This window comes from Squalius cephalus (assembly GCF_949319135.1).
Source record: "Squalius cephalus genome assembly, contig: scaffold_45, whole genome shotgun sequence".
NCBI classification, from domain to species: Eukaryota; Metazoa; Chordata; class Actinopteri; order Cypriniformes; family Leuciscidae; genus Squalius; species Squalius cephalus.
The window spans coordinates 651,440-673,669 of NW_027645855.1; the positions used below are offsets into that span (position 1 = coordinate 651,440).

General features: G+C 37.8%; 1 long non-coding RNA gene across 3 annotated transcripts; it reads left to right on the forward strand.

The window, feature by feature from the left end:
* Nucleotides 1–622: 622 nt before the first annotated feature.
* Nucleotides 623–4,068, forward strand: LOC307154086. Of its 3 annotated transcripts, none has more exons than XR_013820267.1 (5): nt 623–660; nt 2,332–2,446; nt 2,553–2,601; nt 3,222–3,282; nt 3,647–4,068. It is a non-coding gene; the product is annotated as an uncharacterized lncRNA (long non-coding RNA). The 3 variants fall into 3 exon arrangements; XR_013820268.1 differs by lacking the exon at nt 623–660 and adding an exon at nt 1,394–1,504; XR_013820269.1 differs by lacking the exons at nt 623–660; nt 3,647–4,068 and adding exons at nt 1,394–1,504; nt 3,359–3,397.
* The last annotated feature ends 18,162 nt before the right edge of the window (nt 4,069–22,230 follow it).

A 22,230-nucleotide genomic window follows, 5' to 3' on the forward strand; every position in this document is an offset into this window, starting at 1 on the left:
TCTGCGTTATTTACACAATTTAAATCTGTACAACACTAAAGCCGATCAGTTTGTAGCTCTGCCACATAAGGGATGAATATTTATATTGCTGTGAACTATTCAAATCATTCTTATAAGACAGCTGCTATTTTATAATTATTCTACCTGTGTTTATTGCCCGGACAATGTGGTTGAGTTCCAGTTTTACTCACGAGAGTTCTGTCACATAGCTCCAGGGAATCCCCGTGACGTCAGTCGAATCAGCTGAATGACTTGACTTCCGTTTAAAGGGTAACTAAATCCTAAAACAATTTTTTTAGTTAATGATTTGCAAGACTAGGGCTTTATTAGTGATGTTCATTGATTCAAGTACATTTTTTGACATTTGGGTATAAAGTGTTTTAATTCTACAATATATGGTGTAAAAAGGTCTGAGTGCTGCCCTCTTCAGGTTGAACAATGGCTACTGTAGTTGAATTTTCCTATTGGCAGTTGTGGTACCATGTGACATAAGCAGGTGCCAGCTCACCACGCCCTTGGTACGAGCTCACCACGCCCTTGGCAGCCCCTGGTATAAAAGCATCTTGTTCCGTCAAAACCACTGACTACCCAGCAAACATTGGTCCGACGGCAACGTCGTGTTCCTGGCCAAAAATAGTCGCGGTAGGACGGCATAAATCGGTAAAAATATGTAACACAAAACATTTCCTAAAAATGCATTCAGATACATTTGTACATGTCTACAGTTCTCTGTGGTTGCATGTATAATTGTTATTTTGACTTTTAGCTACGTGTAGTTCAATATGTAGTGTATCGGATGAGAGGACGTCACCTGGCGACGTCTTTTACACGTGCATTTATAGTCCATCATGACCCTCTATGAAATCCTTGTGAAATATGCAAAAGCTGTGCTTAATCCTTGCATGGTTAATACTGCAATAATTAATTTAATTGCCCAAGTAGTTTTTAAGAGGTTGTGAAGACGTCCACTGACGTCTTTTACACGTCTAGTCAAGCAAGACAGAAATAAACAGGAATTATCTTTATGAAATACACGATTTGTATACAAAGTAAATATATTTACTTTATCTTGTTTAAATAAATTATAATCACAAAGTGCCCAGTGTGGTTAAGTGATTGCAAAACCACTGCATTTTAGTCGTTTTAAGTGGGCGTCCAGTAGGTGACGTCCTTTACACGTGCATTTATAGTCCATCATGACCCTCTATGAAATCCTTATGAAATATGCAATTATGCTTACACCTTGGTTGATACTGCAATAATTAATTTAAGTGCCCCAAGTAGTTTTTAAGAGGTTCTGAAAAGACGTACACTGACGTGCTTTACAAAACTGTGCCACCAAGATGTTGTGGCAAATCTCGCGATATTGCAAAATCCCGCGATATGATATTATCTCGCGATAAAGCGATAATGCAGCCATTTTCCCGTTTTTCTACAACCACGAGGCGAGCAGGATTTGAGGGTGCATTGGTGTGTTGCCGAATTACTAAAAGTCTGCTGTTGGGTAAGTACAATTTGTATTATACATTAGACATTCTCTGCTTCAACAGAGTACCCGCCTTCAATGAAGTTAACGCTTGTCAATGGAGAGGGGCCAGACTCTCTGTACAAATTTAATTTAATTTAATTTTACATTTATGTACGAGAGTCTGGTAGAACCAGGCTATTTTTTTCTGCCGGTGAGACCAAATTTTGTTATAGGTCGCGCTGGCGCGACCGCAACATTGCCCAGCAGCGAATGGTGAAAAAAAATAAAAAATGAAAGCGGAACGAAACTGCGCAACTCGTTTGTGCTCCACGGACCGTTTATTAGTTCGGACCATTTTGGATATTTCATGAGTTAGGAGGTGTTTTGCATAAATGTTAACATAATATCCCAAACGTTTCTGTGATTTACTGTGTTTATATCTTATACTACCATAAAATTAACTATTTGTGCAGGTGAGGTCATGCACAATGAAAATAGGCTAGTATCAGGAAGGAGACTACCTGATTCCTCAACTATGGCCTCAGCTTTAAATACTTAAGTAATGCTTTATGGCCGTGCCTTTTTGCATAATGAATATAAATACTGTCTATATGCAAAGAACGAATCTTCAGTTTTTGATCATATTTGGAATGTATTGTGAGTGTATTATTGTCACTTGGAGGGCAGTTTATGTGCTCTCTATATTGAGGCAGTTAATGGCTCAGGTTTGCTCTGTTACAAAGTTGCTCTCTAACCATACTCTAAGATTACCAATTTTGTAATCACTTAAGTGAAATTTTTTAAACGTGATTTTTGTTTGTTGTACTTGACGAAATTACATTAAGTTGCAATTTTTCTTTCAGGGTCACATAACAAACAGCCATCTGTCAGACGTAGAGTTCAGGAATCCTTCTCCAGGCCATCTGACAGAACCAAAGAGACTTTGCATTTGTTTCTTGTTTAATGTCCTTCATAAAGGTGTGTTTTTTTTGTTTTTTTTTACCATATAGTTATGGTGTTTATTGATTAAAGTGTCCTTTCTTAACTTAAATATTTTTCACCCATTTGTTTTTAATGTCTCCAGTTCCAAATTCTGCATTATCATCCCAGTCCCAGAGGACACCCCATTTTATGTGAGAACTTTGCGATTTGCATCTTATTTTATACACAATATACCTTAAATACAAACATACATTTTTCTAAATAATTGTTCTTACAGTTGCAAATATAGAGCCTATAATGTCTGTCATTGCTCAAGAAAAAGCTTAAGTACAGCCAGCTAATTTCATAGTAACTAATGCAGTATTACACACTGTGAAGTGTATATTTGAACAGCAGTCTTATCACTTCACAATTTAAAATATGTAGACCAGGTGTAGCCAACCCTGGTCCTCCAGAGCCACTGGCCTGCTTGTTTTCCAACAATTCCTGCCCTTCCAGCTTCTGACTGACAACACACCTGATCATTATTAGTCAGCAGGAAGTAGGGCAGGGATAGTTTGGAAACAAGCAGGAGAGTGGCTCTCGAGGACCAGGGTTGGCTACCTTGGATTTAGTCATTGTGAATGATTATTATATGGCTACAATAGTTGACTATGTCCAGTTGGATTACAAGAAGTCTAAATCTTTGCTACATCCACAAAGTAGTTAAAATAAAACAATATTGTTTACGGTTTTTATTTAACTACCCTCTTATTTAATTATTTAACTACCCTCTTATTTAAGTTTGTGTGTGTTTTGTTTTCATTAACAGAATTTCCCAATGTTGTCTTGCCTCTGGACCGCTGCATTCAGGAGAGAGCACAGAAGTGAGGGTATGTGTGCTAATGGTCTATTCCAGCCTATCCAAAATTGAATTTACATTTTACAAATCTTTACATTTTGAAATAGCTGGCACCAGACTCTCAAGGAGCGCTTACCCCATGTCAACTGAAAGTGAAAGAAATATTATATACTTCTAATTATTGTGAACAGCGTGATTTTTTTTTTTTTTTTTTTTTCTCTTTTCTTTTCACTATTCAAACACATTTAATGCAGAACATTTTTATTGGCATAAGATTATTATGCAGTAAAATAACATGGTTATTTTCTGACATTTTTTTTTAAAAAAGTACGTCATTTACCTAGAAATTAGCCTTTTTCTTTTCTTTTTTTTTAAACCCTATTCTCTTTCCTCAGATGCTGTGATGAGGTGGAGCCCAAATGCTCCAGACTCAGACATTGATGCAGCAGTGGAGGAACACCTGAAGAACGCTCCAGGAACAGCTGAGGGTGGTGGATTTAAAAAATGTGCCATAAACAAAACAAAAACCATAAAGCCATAAACTTCATAGACTCTAAAAACTTTTATTTATGGCTGTTTAACAGTAATGCAAGACTGTTAGTAACTGAAACTTAGTACTGCCACAGCTCTGATTCTATTCTTCAATGATGGAATATTATAGAAAGACTCTAAGAATAGAATGCGTTGACTGTTCCTGTACTTTTGTTATATTCTGGTTTGATTAATGTCTGCTTAACCTTAATGTGAAACTGTTAGAGAAAATGCCATTACCACAGAATTTACCACATTGTACTATTTCTATTATCTTTTTTGAATAGTAGCTGTTTAACAACTGGAAGACATTTCAAATGTAATATTCACAATAAAATGTTGTGCTAAATTATAGCACTATTTTTTGCTTTTGTCCACAAATAATGTGTTGATGTACACGTGATTAAACCGTTTTATAGACGTCCAGGTCTGACCGGACCGATTTTGGACCTTTTTAGAACCTTTGTCAAGTTCAGATGTGTAAAAATAGCCTAAATGATTGCCTTTCACGATGTTACACAATATGGGTGTGATTATTTTATATGCAGGATTATATATACACATACATTTGGCAACAACACATCTTATAAACATCCAGAAGAACTAAAAAAACCAAAAAACATTTAGACGTCCAGGGACGCGCAGAAAAGACGTGGAATTCACGGCCAGACGACGTCAAAGACGTCGGTTCAACTTTCATTTTGGAACTATTTTTCAACCATGACGGGACATCTCGGACGGACGTCTTTTCAACGGTCATTAAACGTCCAAATGTTTGCTGGGTAGTGTTAGATTTTGGTGTATTTGGCCGAGCAGTGGTTTGGGTGGCTCACCAATGTATTAGATTTCTCAATACATAAAATAAGTAAGCTTGACCAGAGTTCTTGTGGGGAGAAACATTTATTGAAGGTTTGTAGTGTAGCAGTCCTTCAGCAGCGATGTTAGCATGTCGCCCTTCAACAATCTTAACCCATAGTTCTGTGTCTGAGACAGAACTTTATACATGAAGACAAAAGGGCTACAAACAAAGGAAAACTGTTAGGACCTCCCACAGGAGATCGATCTATACTGACACTGTTTTCAGTTGATTAAATCTAAGTCACAATGTAGATGAATCTGATGACAGACACTGTTTTCAGTTGATTAAATCTAAGTCATAATGTAGATGAATCTGATGACTGAAAATACAAAATCTTTCACTAGCGAGTCAGGAGTTGGAATTGCGAGTATTAAAAAATGATCAGAATAGCGTATATTAGCATCTAGTTAGCATAGCATTTATATAGTTATTTCGATTATTTCGTGTAGCCTACACTGTAAAAAATGATTTGTTAGTTTCAGAGCCGGACAGTAACGGAGTACATTTACTTGAGTACAGTACTTAAGTACAATTTTGAGGGATCTGTACTTTACTCGAGTATCATTTTTGGGGAGTACTCATGACTTTACTCAAGTACATTTGAGAGGCAAATATTGTACTCTTTACTCCGCTACATTTCTATCCATAACCGTGAGTACCCGTTACTTCTTCTAAAAAAATAATAAATAAAAAAAAAGGAAAAAAGAAAAAGCGAGCGACAGTGCGCGAGAGAGACCGAGTGTGTCTGCGCGCGCGACCGGCTCTCTCTCTCTCTCTGCTCGTTCATTCAGTTAAACATGCGCCCTGTCACAAGCGGCAGTTCATCTACTTTACTCACCGATCAAATAAGACTTTGGCGGGACAAAAATTCACTTTGGCGAGCGCTAAAACAAGTTCAATGCAGGAAAATTCATGCGTGAATTTAACTGAGTAGTACATGACCATGCACTCGCACAAATGCCACCACATACAATTTGAACTCGCACATTCTCAATAAAATGGTCGCATATTTGGTCGCAGTCTGGAACCCTGTGATTTGATTGATGAAAAAAAGAGAAACTCACATGTACACACAAGTGTTAGCTGAATTTTCTTTTCTGATATTACACATTAATGTAAGCTGAGCATTTGCGTTGATGTTCTTGAGTATGCGGTGTGTTTAACACAGTCGGGTTCAAATGTGGGTGCAAAAATCCATTAAAACTCTAGCAGAGGTTTGTCAGAGCGTTGCCATTGTGCTATTGCCTTGTGGGCAAGTGAAAATGTTAAATAAAGCAGCATGGTAAAAAGATGAAAATGACTTGATTTTACTTTCAATTTCTTTACATTCTCCAAGGTATTAACTAGGGGTGGAACGGTACATGCAGTGTTCGAATTGAGGGGGGGCTGGGGGGGTCCGGGACCCCCCATAAGCATCAAGGGACCCCCCATAAGGCCCAAAAAAATTACCTTGGGGGGTCCCTTGGTTTTTCATTAAAACTATAGAAACATAATTTATTAGGTAATATATATATATATATTAATCAAAGTATTGCGCTGCCGCTCCCATAGAAAGTAATTCAAATTAGATTTGCGTCTGAAAAGACGCTCAAGTGCGCCACACGCTGTTTTCTGAAGGAATTTACAGACTGTTGAATTTATAAACAGACACATTTTATTTATCGTGCCATTTATACCCCAAAAATAGTTTTTTTTTTTTTTTTTTTTTTCGTGATACGCACTGCAAACCCCTTGGGTAGGATTAGGGGTGTGGAGTACGTGCGTATTACACGCCATAAAGTGCGTATCATATGCACGCAAAAACTATTTTTGGCGAATAAATGTGTACGAGAAATACATTTCGTGCTAAGCACTTTCACGAGAGTCTGGCAGAGTGGATCCTCATTTTCACCTCACAATGACGGTAAGATAATATTTCTTTCTTTTATGATTGTTTGGTAATTTACTGATCTGAATAGAATCGACATTAACGCTTATCCGGGACACGTGCGTGTGTTTTTTAAGGGACAAGTGAAAGAGAATTGCACTTGCCCAACCGGACAAATGCCCTGATTAAAACAATTTTCAATATCAAAAAAATAAAATAAGAAATAACGTAGCCTACTCGGTTACTAACGTAACCTCAGTTCCCTGAGAGTAGGGAAAGAGTATAGAGAGTACAAATTAGGGAAAGAAATGCCCTTTATAAAGCTAAAAAAAATATTCTGATAGGAGTGTTTTCCAACAGTGATGTAATGAAACATTGACAATTTAAGTTTGAAGGGAGTAAAGCCTCTGTTTAGGCTGGAAATGTAATTTTGACAAAAGAAGAACTTTTATTTTAAATAAATCTTAATTTTAAATCAGCCTACTTCAGTGTGATATTTTATCATATTATCATGCTTAACAATGAGAATTTGAATAATTGAAATGTGATGATCAGATGCAGATCTAAATCAAAGAATATGGGTGGTTTGCGGGTGGATTATTTATTTTTAACAGCAGATTCGGGGGACTCAAAGTGCACCAGATTAATGAATTTATCTTTAAAATGTACAAAATTTTCTTCCGGGGGGGCATGCCCCCGGACCCCCCTAGAGGGACCCCCCAAGAGCTTTGACACAATTCGAACACTGGGTACATGTATTCGTATTGAACCGAATCGGTACGGGCGTCACGGTTCGGTAGGCTACATGAATTTACACAGAGAATACGGTATAAAAATAAATAAAACTCGCGTGCAAATTAATTAATGTAATGCGGAACTACTGTTAGATACGCGGGTTCTTTAGGGACACCTAATCTGTAGCCCCGCCTTAAGCTAGGTTTGTTTATACCTTCTTATACTGTCTATGGTTTATACTTTCGCCTGCCTCCGCAGCGCGAGCCTCCGCTGACCGTGCGCGCGCCTCCCCAAATGGACGAGGCATTTATACTTAGCGCTCGCCGGTGTATATTCTTTGAAACGACAGGGTGCGACAGGGTGTAATTGTCCTCTAAACCATCAGGAATCAGTGGTTTGAAGTAAGGTAGGCTACACTCGTGAATGTTTATTTTAGTAAAACAACACTTTAGTACACCAAAACCACACAGCAAAATAATCGTGTAAAGCAGTAAACCAGATTATTCCTTGTGACATTAGAAAAAAAAAAATGGATATGAGAACGTAACCTACAACTAAATTAACGTTATCTTACATAATTTCTAAACATTTTTATTTAGTTTTGTGAACCTTTTTATAAAACATGGCCATTTATTTTTATTTAAAGGGCTGATGTCTGCTATTGTAGGCTAATTTTGTTAATGTAAGCAACTAATTTAGACGCAAGAACTGGGTGCCGGTGCTGTGAGATGTACATGCTCGGCCAGATTCGGCTCGAAGTCGTGCGTCTTCGGATCATATGCGGAGCCGTGCGCTAAAAGCCGTGCACTGCACACCACCAAGCAAAATGTGGCCTTGCACACCCAACGCGCATGACCGCCCACACCACAATGACGACATTTTTGCTGCGCGCACCCTCGCGCTCGTGCGTCCACACATAAATAAGAGATGCTTTATTTTTAGTTTTATAGCTGATTGTCTTATTTTGTTTACATCTTACTTTACACACTTCAGGGCAGGCTGTTGCAGCTAGCTCAGGGGAGAGACTGTATGACACTAGGTGGTACAGCCTGAGACATGCACAATAAAAAAAAAATTGCCTTCTGCATTTTTGTTTTGCTTTTCCCTCCATTGTACCGAACTCGTACCGAACCGTGATGTCTGAACTGAGGTATGAACCGAACCGTGACTTCTGTGTACCGTTCCACCCCTAGTATTAACATTAACATTTTTCATAACTCCATGTAGGACGTTTCTGTACATAAATGTAAGCACTATGGCAGTAGTAATGCAATATTTAGAAAATGTACTCTTGTACTCTTGGTACTCAAGTACTTTTAAAAACAAGTACTTTAGTACTTTTACTTGAGTAGACATCTGACTGTTGTACTTTTACTTGTACTTGAGTAAAATTTAGCAAGGGGTATCTGTACTTTTACTCAAGTAATAAAGCTGTGTACTCTGTCCGCCTCTGGTTAGTTTGACTAAAAAAGTAAGTTACCTGGTTGCCTTAAAATTTTGAGTTCATTGAAACTAAAAATGTGAGTTTTTACAACAAGTGATTTTGTTGTTTCAACTATTATTTTGTATATTATTAAGATTATTTTTTAACTTAACGTTGTTTTGTTGTCATAACTTAAGATTAAATATTGTATCAACTTATTCAAGTAATCAAAGGGATTAAGTTAACTTACAAATTTAAGTTCACTCAACTTAATTGAATATTATATGAACAAACTATTTTAAGTTCACTCAACTTAATCTTAACTACATATAGTTTTAACTATAATTAACTAAGAAGTTTACACGGTTGCCTTAAAATTATGCGTTAAGTCAACTTCATCACAACTCAACATGACAAAAGCTTTTTTGTTCAAACAAATTCTGGAATAACAGAGCACAAATAAACCATAACTTTAACATTTATTATAACATTCACAAAAATATTAATTTATTGAATTGTCTGACAAGTATATCTTAGTATAAATGAGTATGACAGAATTAACTGCTGCTTGAAAAAAAACAACAACATTAAAACACATTAAAGCAAAAGGATACAAGCTGCTGCAATAAATGTCAAGCATGTGTGAGAATAAACAAATGTCAGTGTGATGACATTAACATCAGCTTGAATCAAGTGCAATAGAATTAAAAACAAAAACCCATTTAATGAACATGACACATGAAAATCATTTGCTCAAAACAATATTTTGTCTGTTCAATAAAACAAAACAAGTATGGAGTATGCGAGTATGTACAACCTCATAAAGTGAATGAAATGAGAAAACTGTTGACAAGCAAACCCCAAAATATCAGGCCATTATTCATAACAAATCTCAACGAATATTAAAAAGCATTTCTCAAACAGCATTAAAAGGGTTAGTTCACCCAAAAATGAAATTTGTCATTACTCACCCTCATGTCGTTCCAAACCTGTAAGACATTAATTCGTCTTTAGAACACATATTATGATATTTTTAATGAGATCTGAGAGCTTTTTGTCCATCCATTGACAGCCTATGCAACTACCACTTTCAAGCCCCAGAAATGTAATAAAGACATCATTGAAGTAATCCATGTGACTCCAGTGGTTTAACCTCACGTTTATGAAGCGATGTGAGTGCTTCGTGCAAAAATAAAAATATTTACAAAATATTAATCTATTAATCTCCAACGCACATTCATGTTTGTTTGTTTTTTGTGCAAACAAAGCACTCACTTCATAAACTTGAGGTTAACCCACTGGAGTCACATGGATTACTTCAAGGATGTCTTTATTACATTTCTGGGGCTTGAAAATGGTAGTTGCATAGGCTGTCAATGGATGGACAAAAAGCTCTCAGATTTCATTAAAAATATCTTAATTTGTATTCCAAAGACAAATTAATGTCTTACAGGTTTGGAACGACATGAGGGTGAGTAATGACAAATTTCATTTTTGGGTGAACTAACCCTTGTGAAAAAAAAGTGCACTTAAGTGTACTTTTATAAAGTGTACTTATTACATAAATAATATACTTTAAATATATACACTTAAGTGTGAATTAAATGCCATCTTTTCGGTGCACTTAATGCACATTAAGTGTAATTAATTTCAAATATATCATATATTAAGTTGAAATAAAATGCAATAAGTTGCCATTAAGAGTGATTTTTTGGAACAACTTAATTGGTACTTTATTACAGCTTTATATATACTTTCATAATTGCTTCTAGTGTTTTTAAAATATACTTAAAGTGCACTACAAAATGTAATGACACGCAATTAATGTGATTTAAAATATACTTTGTCACTTAACAATACACTTAAGTGTGAATTAAATGCAATGTTTTCGACACACTGAATGCACATTAAGTGCAATTAATTTAAAATATATCACATATTAAGTTGAAATAAAATGTAATAAGTTGCCATTAAGAGTGATTTTTTTGGAACAACTTAATTGGTACTTTATTACAACTTTATATCTACTTTCATAATTGCTTCTAGTGTTTTTAAAATATACTTAAAGTGCACTACACAATATAATGACACGCAATTAATGTGATTTAAAATATACTTTAATGTCAGTTAACAATAAACTTAAGTGTGAATTAAATGCAATGTTTTCAACACACTGAATGCACATTAAGTGCAATTAATTTAAAATATATCACATATTAAGTTGAAATAAAATGCAATAAGTTGCCATTAAGAGTGATTTTTTGGACAACTTAATTGGTACTTTAATACAACTTTATATCTACTTTCATAATTGCTTCTAATATCTTCAAAATATAGTTAAAGTGCACTACACAATATAATGACACGCAATTAATGTGATTTAAAATATACTTTAATGTCAGTTAACAATACACTTAAGTGTGAATTAAATGCAATGTTACAATCAGCAAAAACTAAATGTAAAACCCTCTAAATTTACTGACAAAATAATTTTTAAAAGAAATACATAACCTTTCTGTTGATGCACAAGAAAACCACAAGAAACACTATGCATAAACACAAACAGTTTTGGAAAGAGACCTTTGGGTAATGCTTTACAAAAATATATTAGTTACCTACTTCAGTTAACATGAACTAAGAATGAATAATACTTAAGCATTTATTAGTCTAAGTAAGATAATAGTCTTGGCTAAAAAATAAACTAATATTAACAAATGAGACCTAATTAAAAGTGTTACCGAACCTTGTTATTTAGCTCTTAAAGGGATACTCCACTTTAAAATGAAAATTCTGTCATCATATACTCACCCTCATGTTGTTTCAAACCTGTATAAATTTCTTTCTTCTGCTGAACAGAAAGAAAGATATTTAGAAGAATGTTAGTAACCAGACAGTTGGTACCATTGACCATTGATTTTTTTTCCTACTATGGAAGTCAATGGTACCAAAATCTGTCTGGTTACTAACATTCTTCTAAATATCTTTCTTTCTGTTCAGCAGAAGAAAGAAATTCATACAGGTTTGAAACAACATGAGGGTTGTGTCACGTACTGCTCAGAGACACGAAGTAGGAGATCCAAATGCAGCTTTATTTTGTGGGGCAATCCAGAGGCGTAATCCAACATACAGGCTAGGGTCATACACAGGAAAGCAGTCCAAAACAAAGAAACAAACAAACAAACAAAACAGGCAGGGACCAGAGGCAAGAGAGTAATCCAGGGACCAGAGGCAAGAGAGTAATCCAGGAAACAGGGCAAGATATCCAAAAACAAGAAACAAGACAACCAGGGAAACGCTCAGAATAGCAGTGTAACACTTAACAAGACTTTGCGGTGAGTGAATGAATGAACAAGGTATATATAGACAGACTAACAGGATGATGAGACAGGTGAATGCAATCAGTGAATAAGGTACAGGTGAATGTGATCAGTGATAAGTGATGATGAGTCCAGGCAGTGAGTTATGGGAACTGTAGTTTGTGAGTGAATAGGATAGTCTGATGTGGACTGCCCTCTGGTGGCTCACAAGGGCAGCTCCAGCTGGTGATCGTTACATAGCCCCTCCCCAAAGAGCGGCTTCCAGACGCTCCAAAACTGTCCAGGTGGGAGGTGGCCCGGAGGCGGATCCGGGGGCGGGATGGAGGGCCAGGTCCGTGGAGCGGAAGAGGACCTTGAGACTGTGGTAATACGGGAGGCCAGGACGGAGCAGGCAGTCCATCGGGCGGCCAGGGCGGAGACGACCCTCCATCGGGCGGCCAGGGCGGAGACGACCCTCCATCGGGCGGCCAGGGCGGAGACGACCGTCCATCGGGCGGCCAGGGCGGAGACGACCGTCCATCGGGCGGCCAGGGCGGAGACGACCCCTCGGGCGGCCAGGGCGGAGACGACCCCTCGGGCGGCCAGGGCACAGGAACAGACATCGGCTCAGGGACTGGAACAGACACTGGCTCAGGGACTGGAACAGACACAGGCACCGGCTCAGGAACAGGAACAGACACAGGCACCGGCTCAGGCTCAGGAACAGACACTGGCTCCGGCTCAGGAACAGACACTGGCTCCGGCTCAGGAACAGACACTGGCTCCGGCTCAGGAACAGACACTGGCTCCGGCTCAGGAACAGACACTGGCTCCGGCTCAGGAACAGACACTGGCTCCGGCTCAGGAACAGACACTGGCTCCGGCTCAGGAACAGACACTGGCTCCGGCTCAGGAACAGACACTGGCTCCGGCTCAGGAACAGACACTGGCTCCGGCTCAGGAACAGACACTGGCTCCGGCTCAGGAACAGACACTGGCTCCGGCTCAGGAACAGACACTGGCTCCGGCTCAGGAACAGACACAGGAACAGGAACAGACACAGGCACCGGCTCAGGCTCAGGAACAGACACTGGCTCCGGCTCAGGAACAGACACTGGCTCCGGCTCAGGAACAGACACTGGCTCCGGCTCAGGAACAGACGTGTCAGCGGCCATCTTGTCCGTAGAAACTGGCTCGGCGGAGACCATCTCGTCCTGAGACACTGGTTCGGTGGCGGAGGTCATCGTGTCCGGAGACACAGGCGTGGAGTCGGCCATCTTGTCCGAAGACACAGGCGTGGAGTCGGCCATCTTGTCTGTAGACACAGGCGCAGAAAGAGGAAGAGGAACAGATTCAAGCTCAGTATCCGGATCAGTTTCAGGCTCAGGAACAGATTCAGTCTCGGCGGGACGAGACACTTGACGGACGGACGTGACGTGAAGCTCAGTCTCTGGATCGGCAGAAGTGACGTGAACAGTCTCTGGATCGGCAGAAGTGACGTGAAGCTCACTCTCTGGATCGGCAGAAGTGACGTGAACAGTCTCTGGATCAGCAGAAGCGACGTGAACAGTCTCTGGATCAGCAGAAGCGACGTGAACAGTCTCTGCATCAGCAGAAGCGACATGAACAGTCTCTGGATCAGCAGAAGCGACGTGAACAGTCTCTGGATCAGCAGAAGCAACGTGAACAGTCTCTGGATCAGCAGAAGCGACGTGAACAGTCTCTGGATCAGCAGAAGCGACGTGAACAGTCTCTGGATCAGCAGAAGCGCACTCTGAGCTTGACGGGACCAGCGGCGGCGAGGGCTTTGAGCTGGGTAGGACCAGCGGCGAAGAGGACTCTGAGCTGGTTAGGACCAGCGATGAAGAAGGCTTTGAGCTGGACAGAACCAGCGGCGAAGAGGGCTCTGAGCTGGGCGGGACCAGCGGCGAAGAGGGCTCTGAGCTGGACGGGACCAGCAGTGAAGGCTCTGTGCTGGACGGAACCAGCGGTGAAGAGGGCTCTGTGCTGGACGGGACCAGCGGTGAAGAGGGCTCTGTGCTGGACGGGACCAGCGGTGAAGAGGGCTCTGTGCTGGACGGGACCAGCAGTGAAGAGGGCTCTGTGCTGGACGGGACCAGCGGTGAAGAGGGCTCTGTGCTGGACGGGACCAGCAGTGAAGAGGGCTCTGGGCTGAACGGGACCAGCGGTGAAGAGGGCTCTGTGCTGGACGGGACCAGCGGTGAAGAGGGCTCTGTGCTGGACGGGACCAGCGGTGAAGACTCTAGCTTGGCGGGCATGTCGCTTGCTGTCTTGGCTTCGGCAGATCTGGCGTGAAGTGCAGGCTCGGCTGGACTGGCGTGAAGTGCAGGCTCGGCTGGACTGGCGTGAAGTGCAGGCTCGGCTGGACGGGGGTGCCACGGAAGGAAGCTCTCCAGACATCTGGAGAGTGCCTCTCTCCAATCCAGACCAGAGAGATCGGGGAGCTCCCTCGGGTCGACCTCCTTAGCCCCCAGCCGGTAACATAACTTAATAGCCTCGTCACCCAGAGAGCAAGAGGCAGCGAGAGGAAAAAAACCCCAGGTGTACTGGAACAGATCGAGGCTATCCAGGGCTAAGGCCGCGATCTGTCCAGCGAACTCCCGGCTCATGCTGGGAAGATCAGGTGAGATCCGTACTGCTGTATTACAGGAGGTCATAGCTGCTGGATCTGAAGTGTGGCGAAGTCTTCTGTCACGTACTGCTCAGAGACACGAAGTAGGAGATCCAAATGCAGCTTTATTTTGTGGGGCAATCCAGAGGCGTAATCCAACATACAGGCTAGGGTCATACACAGGAAAGCAGTCCAAAACAAAGAAACAAACAAACAAACAAAACAGGCAGGGACCAGAGGCAAGAGAATAATCCAGGGACCAGAGGCAAGAGAGTAATCCAGGAAACAGGGCAAGATATCCAAAAACAAGAAACAAGACAACCAGGGAAACGCTCAGAATAGCAGTGTAACACTTAACAAGACTTCGCGGTGAGTGAATGAATGAACAAGGTATATATAGACAGACTAACAGGATGATGAGACAGGTGAATGCAATCAGTGAATGAGGTACAGGTGAATGTGATCAGTGATAAGTGATGATGAGTCCAGGCAGTGAGTTATGGGAACTGTAGTTTGTGAGTGAATAGGATAGTCTGATGTGGACTGCCCTCTGGTGGCTCACAAGGGCAGCTCCAGCTGGTGATCGTTACAGGTTGAGTATATGATGACAGAATTTTCATTTTAAAGTGGAGTATTCCTTTAAACCTTTACCAGCACCAACATTAAACAGGACCAAATGCTTACTCCAGCATTATCTAAGTTTGTCTAAAAAAAAATGAAAAAAAAATCTCCAAAAGCACAAAAAACAAAATTATTTGTCACCCAATTTTTTAAGTTGTTGGAAAGTGCTGTTTATGTCAATGTCCCAGATGCTCTCCAGAGTATATGTGAATGGAAATGTTTCAAAGATGCAGGAAAGTCAGAAAAAATGCCTTGAGGAAAAAAACAGAAAATTTGTTTATAATACAGATCCAGTCCATTATTAGATATACAGTTGTGCTTCAAAGTTGATATACACCTTGCAGTATCTGCAAAATGTTAACAATTTTTGCAATAATAGGGATCACAAAAATGTATACGTTTTATTTTTATTTAGTACTACCCTGATGAAGCAGTTTATTCTGCAAGGTGTATGTAAAATTTTGACTGTTAACTGTTGATGAATGTGTGATGTGATTGATTACCTCAGTCACCAGGGCCACATCGTAGTAGAAAGCTGGGCAAGGTTCCTTCTATTTCCCACAAACACCAGGATTCCACTGACTACGCCATCTTTACTGACACTGGGCTTAAAGTGATTCAAAATAGAGAACCTTTTTATTGCTACTTTACATGGAATTAAGCATAACTTTATCAATTACACAAATATAGATATATGACCCATGCAAACCCAGGACCAATGCAAATTAAGAAAGGTATTCTTACATTTTAAGCTTGCCCCACATAGCTATCTTCATGAAGGATGTTCCTGTTCCTGTATTTACCACGGTTGACACAGCAATGCTGCAAGCCTTCTTCCTTTGGTTTGTTACCTATAAAATATATGATGATTATAGGGGCATGTGTAAATGCACAGGTGGGAATTTATTACTTGCACATGCAAAAGATTCAAAGCATTTAAAAGCTATAGGGATAGTTAGTGACTTGAAGGTAGTGTTTTAGCTTGATCAGGATGTGCTGTCATGATAAATCTTGTAACATCACCTCATCAATACAGGTCTGTGATTCCACACCGCTTGCACTGTATCTCCAATAACAAATATGAACTGATCCTGCAAAATGAATGTTTAAATCCAGATAAACACAAAAATATTACATATTCCAAAACAAATAGTAATTGAACAACTCTTTAAATACAAAATGAAATTGAACACATTACAAGCATTTTTTCTAGAGGTGGGTAATATATTAAATATTTATGGTGGTTATAAGATTGATTATTTGTATTAAATGTATATAAACGTCTTCGAGTGTTACAATATTGGATCAGCATTCAGCATTTTTTTAGTAGTGCTAGCTTGTTTAAAATAATTTAAAAAGTCGGTTTAGTTTTTTTTTTTAAATCAGCAACCAAATTCCTCGAACACGACCACACACGCCTTCCTCACATTACAATGTAAGACATTATTAGAATGCAATCATATATAAATTATTGAAAACATGATTCATTCACCTCCAGAGTTTATAATATCTGCGATTAAAATGCACTCAGCAACTGACATGTTACGGTGAAAAAAATTAACTAAAGAAAGCATCAAGATATACTTACTTGACTGATTATTTGCAGCATAACGTCTCATCTGCAAACAAACATCCAAACGTGGTGCTCCTTTTGTTTTCTTGTTGTTTGGCTAGCTTCAGTATCATCACGCACGCATCGCAAACCGATTGCAAAACATAGCGCATTTTTCAAACTCTAGTGAAGTAGTGCGTCATAATGACGTAGTATTTCTTGCGCATGCGCATTAGACAACATATTCATATATCATGCATGGTTAAATGTTATTTCAGCTTTTCTGTTTAAGTTGAAGTTGTTCTAACTCATTGTGTTGTTAAACTCTATAAGTTCACAAAACTTTACTCATTAACCTAACTAAAAGTCAATCTTTTTTTTCAATGTAGTGTAGTGTGATTAAAATTAAATGTATTTTAACTGAATTTAAATGCAAATTCATTTTGTTTACATTTGTTTAACTTTTGCTCGCAATTAATACAATTAAATGTGTGTTTAATTGACTTAGAACAACATAATGATATTGAAAGTATTATGTTCACAGATGTAAAGTAGCTACAACACATTACTATTAGGCTTCTCTCATATATTACATTTTATTTTCAAATATTATGTAGAAAGCTGACACTAGTTGAGTTCATAGAGCAAGGGCTGGTGATAAAAATGTCAACAATAAGTTGTACTGGATTATACTGTATAAGCAGATGTATTGGAAAAATACATTTCAACTGCATAATGCACACAGTATATATTATAGACAAAACACATTTAAAATACATTAACAAATTAATTTTGGACAACACACTTGAGTTGGAATTAAAATCAATTATTTTCCATGTTTTCCATTAAAACTGTTATTTTATTTAGTATATATTAGTCAATACATCAACATAATTTTCCTTTAATAACTTATAACTTTAACTTTAATAAATTTAAAACACTATAAATCATAATTATTTAAAATGTATGTTTAAGTAAAACTTAGTAGACATTACAAAGTGCATTTTTTAAAACATGCCCTTAAGTGTGTTTATAAATATTGTCATGAAAGTGTTCTTTCTTTAAGTAACATTTAATTAGACATTATTAAAAAGTGCATTTGTAAAAAGTGCACTTAAGTGTGTTTATAAAATTATGATGAAAGTGTACTTTATTTAAGTTAAGCTTAATTAGACATTATTACAAAGTGCATTTTTAAAAAGTATTTAAGTGTGTTAAGAAATATTGTGATGAAAGTGTTCTTACTTTAAATTAAACTTAATTAGATATTATTACAAAGTGCATTTGTAAAAAGTGTACTTAAGTGTGTTAAGAAATATTGTGATGAAAGTGTACTTACTTTAAATTAAACTTAATTAGACATTATTACAAAGTGCATTTTTAAAAATGCACTTAAGTGTGTTTATAAATATTATGATAAAAGTGTACTTCCTTTAAGTAAAACTTAATTAGACATTATTACAAAGTGCATTTTTAAAAAGTGTATTTAAGTGTGTTAAGAAAGTTTGTGATGAAAGTGTACTTACTTTAAATTAAACTTAATTAGATATTATTACAAAGTGCATTTGTAAAAATTGTACTTAAGTGTGTTTATAAATATTGTGATGAAAGTGTACTTTCTTTAAGTTAAGCTTAATTAGACATTATTACAAAGTGCATTTTTTAAAATACACTTAAGTGTGTTTATAAATACTGTTATGAAAGTGTACTTACTTTAAGTTAAACTTAATTAGATAGTATTACAAAGTGCATTTGTAAAAAGTGCACTTAAGTGTGTTAATAAATATTGTCATTAAAGTGTATTCCCTTACACATAAGTGGTCTTTAATTTTAATTTTATTATATTATCTGCAAGTGCACTTTTCAAAAAGTATACTTTTATTATTTTAAGCCCACAAAAAGTGCGCTTTCAATACAATTAAGCACACTTCTTTTTCACAAGGGAACCCTTTAAAACTAACCCTGCGAAACAGGTTTCTTCATCTATTCCACATTTGTAAAGGCTTAATGTGAATGGATGAGCGAGTGCAATGAAAGAAGAAAAAATAAACACTTACATTAAAGTTGCATATCTTTGAACAAAATTATTTTCTCCTTTTCATTAGAGCTAGCAAAGATTTATATTTGTTTCTGAGATTTTTTTTTCAAAGTTGATGAATAAAATGAATAAAAACATCATGTCAGAATGTCAGTGAGTATGAGTAGGGGAGAGTAAAATCCTCTAATTCCACTAAACACTGAACAGTTTGTTCCTTATTCCGTGAACACTGGCCGAACATGCCTCGCCACCAATTTTCATGAGCACTTTTTGGAGTACTTCAAATGTATATTTGACCTCCTTGGGGTAAGTGATATTCAGAGCATAAATAAGCCCCATTAGTACAGCAAAGGCATTTGACACGTCCTTTAAGCCATCAAGCACAATCTCCTCCTCTAACACCACAGCGACATCAATTATTTCCTTAGGGAGGAGGTTTGCAGTGTTCTCCTCTGTGACCACCAAGAGTCCAACATTCATCCCCTTCACCACCTCTTCCTCATCAGTTGGCTAATAAGAGAAAAAGGAAATTACTATGAATCATAAAATTACAAAATTACAAAGCATTTGTAGGTTAACAATGAATGAATTTAAACAGAGGCGAGCCTGCATAGTCCATAGAATCTATAGTATCATTTAAGCATCGATACTATGATATGTGTATCTGCGATAGCCAGTAGAAAAAATCCTTAGCATTGAGCTCTGACTTTATTGTATTACAACAAACATGATATTTACATACCTCACAAATTTTGATGAACTTGGAGGGTTCAAGCTTCCTCTTTAAGGAAGTAAGGAAACCCAAAAAGGACAACTGCTCTTCAACGTTGGTTTGAGCTATGCAATGAAAAACATTGTTTTAAATAAAAACTAGTACTCATAAGCCACTTTTCCACTGTCAGGCCAGTGCAAACCAGGGCAAACAGCGTGCCGGGAGAGGGCCAATAGCCTCGGACCTCGAGCACCGAGGCCAAAATCAAGTTGCGTTTCCTTAAAGACTTGAGATTCTAGTATCGATATTTGACCAATGTTTTACAATAAAAATGTTATAGTGACATTAACTTATTAATTTGTGTCAGGAGTGCTTATCAATCATGCTGAATCAAACTGGTATTTATCATTTCATATAAAAGAGCAACACATACCTATTCGGTTGCACCTGCTTCCATGCATTTGTGGTCACTGGACTTAAAAGCCCTAATGGAGTTGTTTTGTTCATTCCTAAAGCTTACATATTTAGAAAAATATTGAGAAAAGATCATATGTTTACGTCACATTTGTTTAGAAAGAAGGAGCATTTCTATTAATTTTCCACAAAATTATGAGATCTGAGGAGGTTTTAACGATCTCTCCCGTCTCACTATCCTTTCAGCTGGAGCAAGAGTGAGCTCACGAGCAGAAAACAGGAGTTATTAGTTATACGAGACTCTCGGAGTAAGTGCGTGTTTTTATGACTTATGCTGCGTTCCAGTCCAAAATTGTCATGCCCTTCACTCGCTAACTTCTCTCCGTCTCGTTCACTCGAATGTACGTCATTGCTTACGTTGCACAAGTGCCCACTACTGGCGGAAACTGCAATGGGCTGAATTGGAACGTCCTAAGCCCTTGATCACTTGGAATCAGCTATAGAGTTGATTTTTTTTTTCCTTTAATATTTTTTTTAATGCAGCATCCAAATTTTTATAGCTGTGTTTGAGTTGTTTTAAATTAAAAATATATAATTAATATATCATAGAGTTGTTTGTTGTGGTGGTGATTAGATGAGATCTGTGGGGACATCAAAATCGTACTGCATTGTGGGACATATACGTGCCTGAAGTGTTCCTTTGAAGTAGACTCGCTCCCTCTGTCAAAATCGATGGAATGAGGGTCTGTCCATATAAACTTCCCTCATCCACTTCACGAAGGGCACTTCAAAATGGTGGCAGGGATTCCCCCAAGGGGAAGTGCTTAAGGGAAGTTCACAAGTGCTTGTCTAAAAGTGGACTGGAATGCAGCAATAGCCTATGTGGATGCATTAGTCCGGTATCAACAAATGCACAGGGAAGAAAGAGACATATAAGAATATGTATATTTATTATCGCAATGGTTAGCATAAGTAGCCTTTAGCATCACATATAAATATATAGCCTATATCTGCCTCATACAGTGATCAGAATCTCCATCGAATCGCAATACTCGCTGGTGTCTGAAAGTGAGGAACAGAAAATTGCTAAAATTGTCTTAACCTGTTAAGCTGCAACGCCACTTTTGAAAAATCCCCAGAAATGACATACCCAAACTTAAACAGATACAGTTCATGAACCCTTTATACTAAAAGCACAAGTATGATCTCATTTGAAAGCTGACACCTGGCAGTTTATTATAAATGTAGAATTAATTATTGTCATAATGAAAAAAATTGTTATAAATAGCTTCAAAGTTTTGTAAAGTTATTAGAAATTAATTTTTATGAAACATCCTCATGAAAATAAAATTGAAGTTGGCACTGGAGCAATCTAGAAATGCACTACAGCTAAGGCCACATGTCTAAACATTTTATATTTAAAATCTGAAGATAATAAGTCCAAAACTCTGTATTTAGTTAAATGTTTTTCAAGACCATGTCAATTACTTTATTTTGATTTGCTACTTTAAAATGCTACTGATGTTTATTGCCATCTTCTAAACATCAATTCAGTATATTGTCTCTATTGTTTTGTGGTGCAAACGAGCCCCATTCAGTCTCAGTCTCCCCCTGCACACATTCACACCTCTCCAGCCTGGTTATGGCTCGAAATATGCATTTCTTTTGTCTGCATTATAGTTACTAACGACTGGCTATTCACAAGCTATTCATAGGGTTTCAATCCCTAATTTCTTTTATCAAAGTTCTCACTTAAAATTTAAAAACGGGATCAAATGCCCTGCTTGAATTTCAGTAAGCATATTTAGAAAAAAAACATAAAAGGATAACTGCTATATGTGGCAGGTGCACCTAGGGCTAGCTAGCATGTTAGCTTAGCACACCATCAATACACGACAATTTATGAGATTAAAACCATGTTTGTGCTCCAAACTTAATTTATAACGCAAGTCGAGTGTTTTAAATAATCTTCTGTGATATAATTTCGCTTCAGATAAAAAAATCAGACAGAAAATATATATATATATATATATATTTTATTCTGCACAATGATAAAGTCTATATCGATTAGCATTACATTATAAATATAATCTATTATTATGGAAATACCTGACATTACTCGAAGAACACAGGTAAACCAAATATCATTTCAATCATGTTTATTGTCTTCAAAACATGTTACAGCGATCTCTGATAGCTTTGAATGTGTTCAAGACTTCCTGGAATGTCACATGATCATGCCTCTTCTTCATGTTCTATATATGGACTATTATTGTGCATGTAGCGCCCTCAGGCTGTT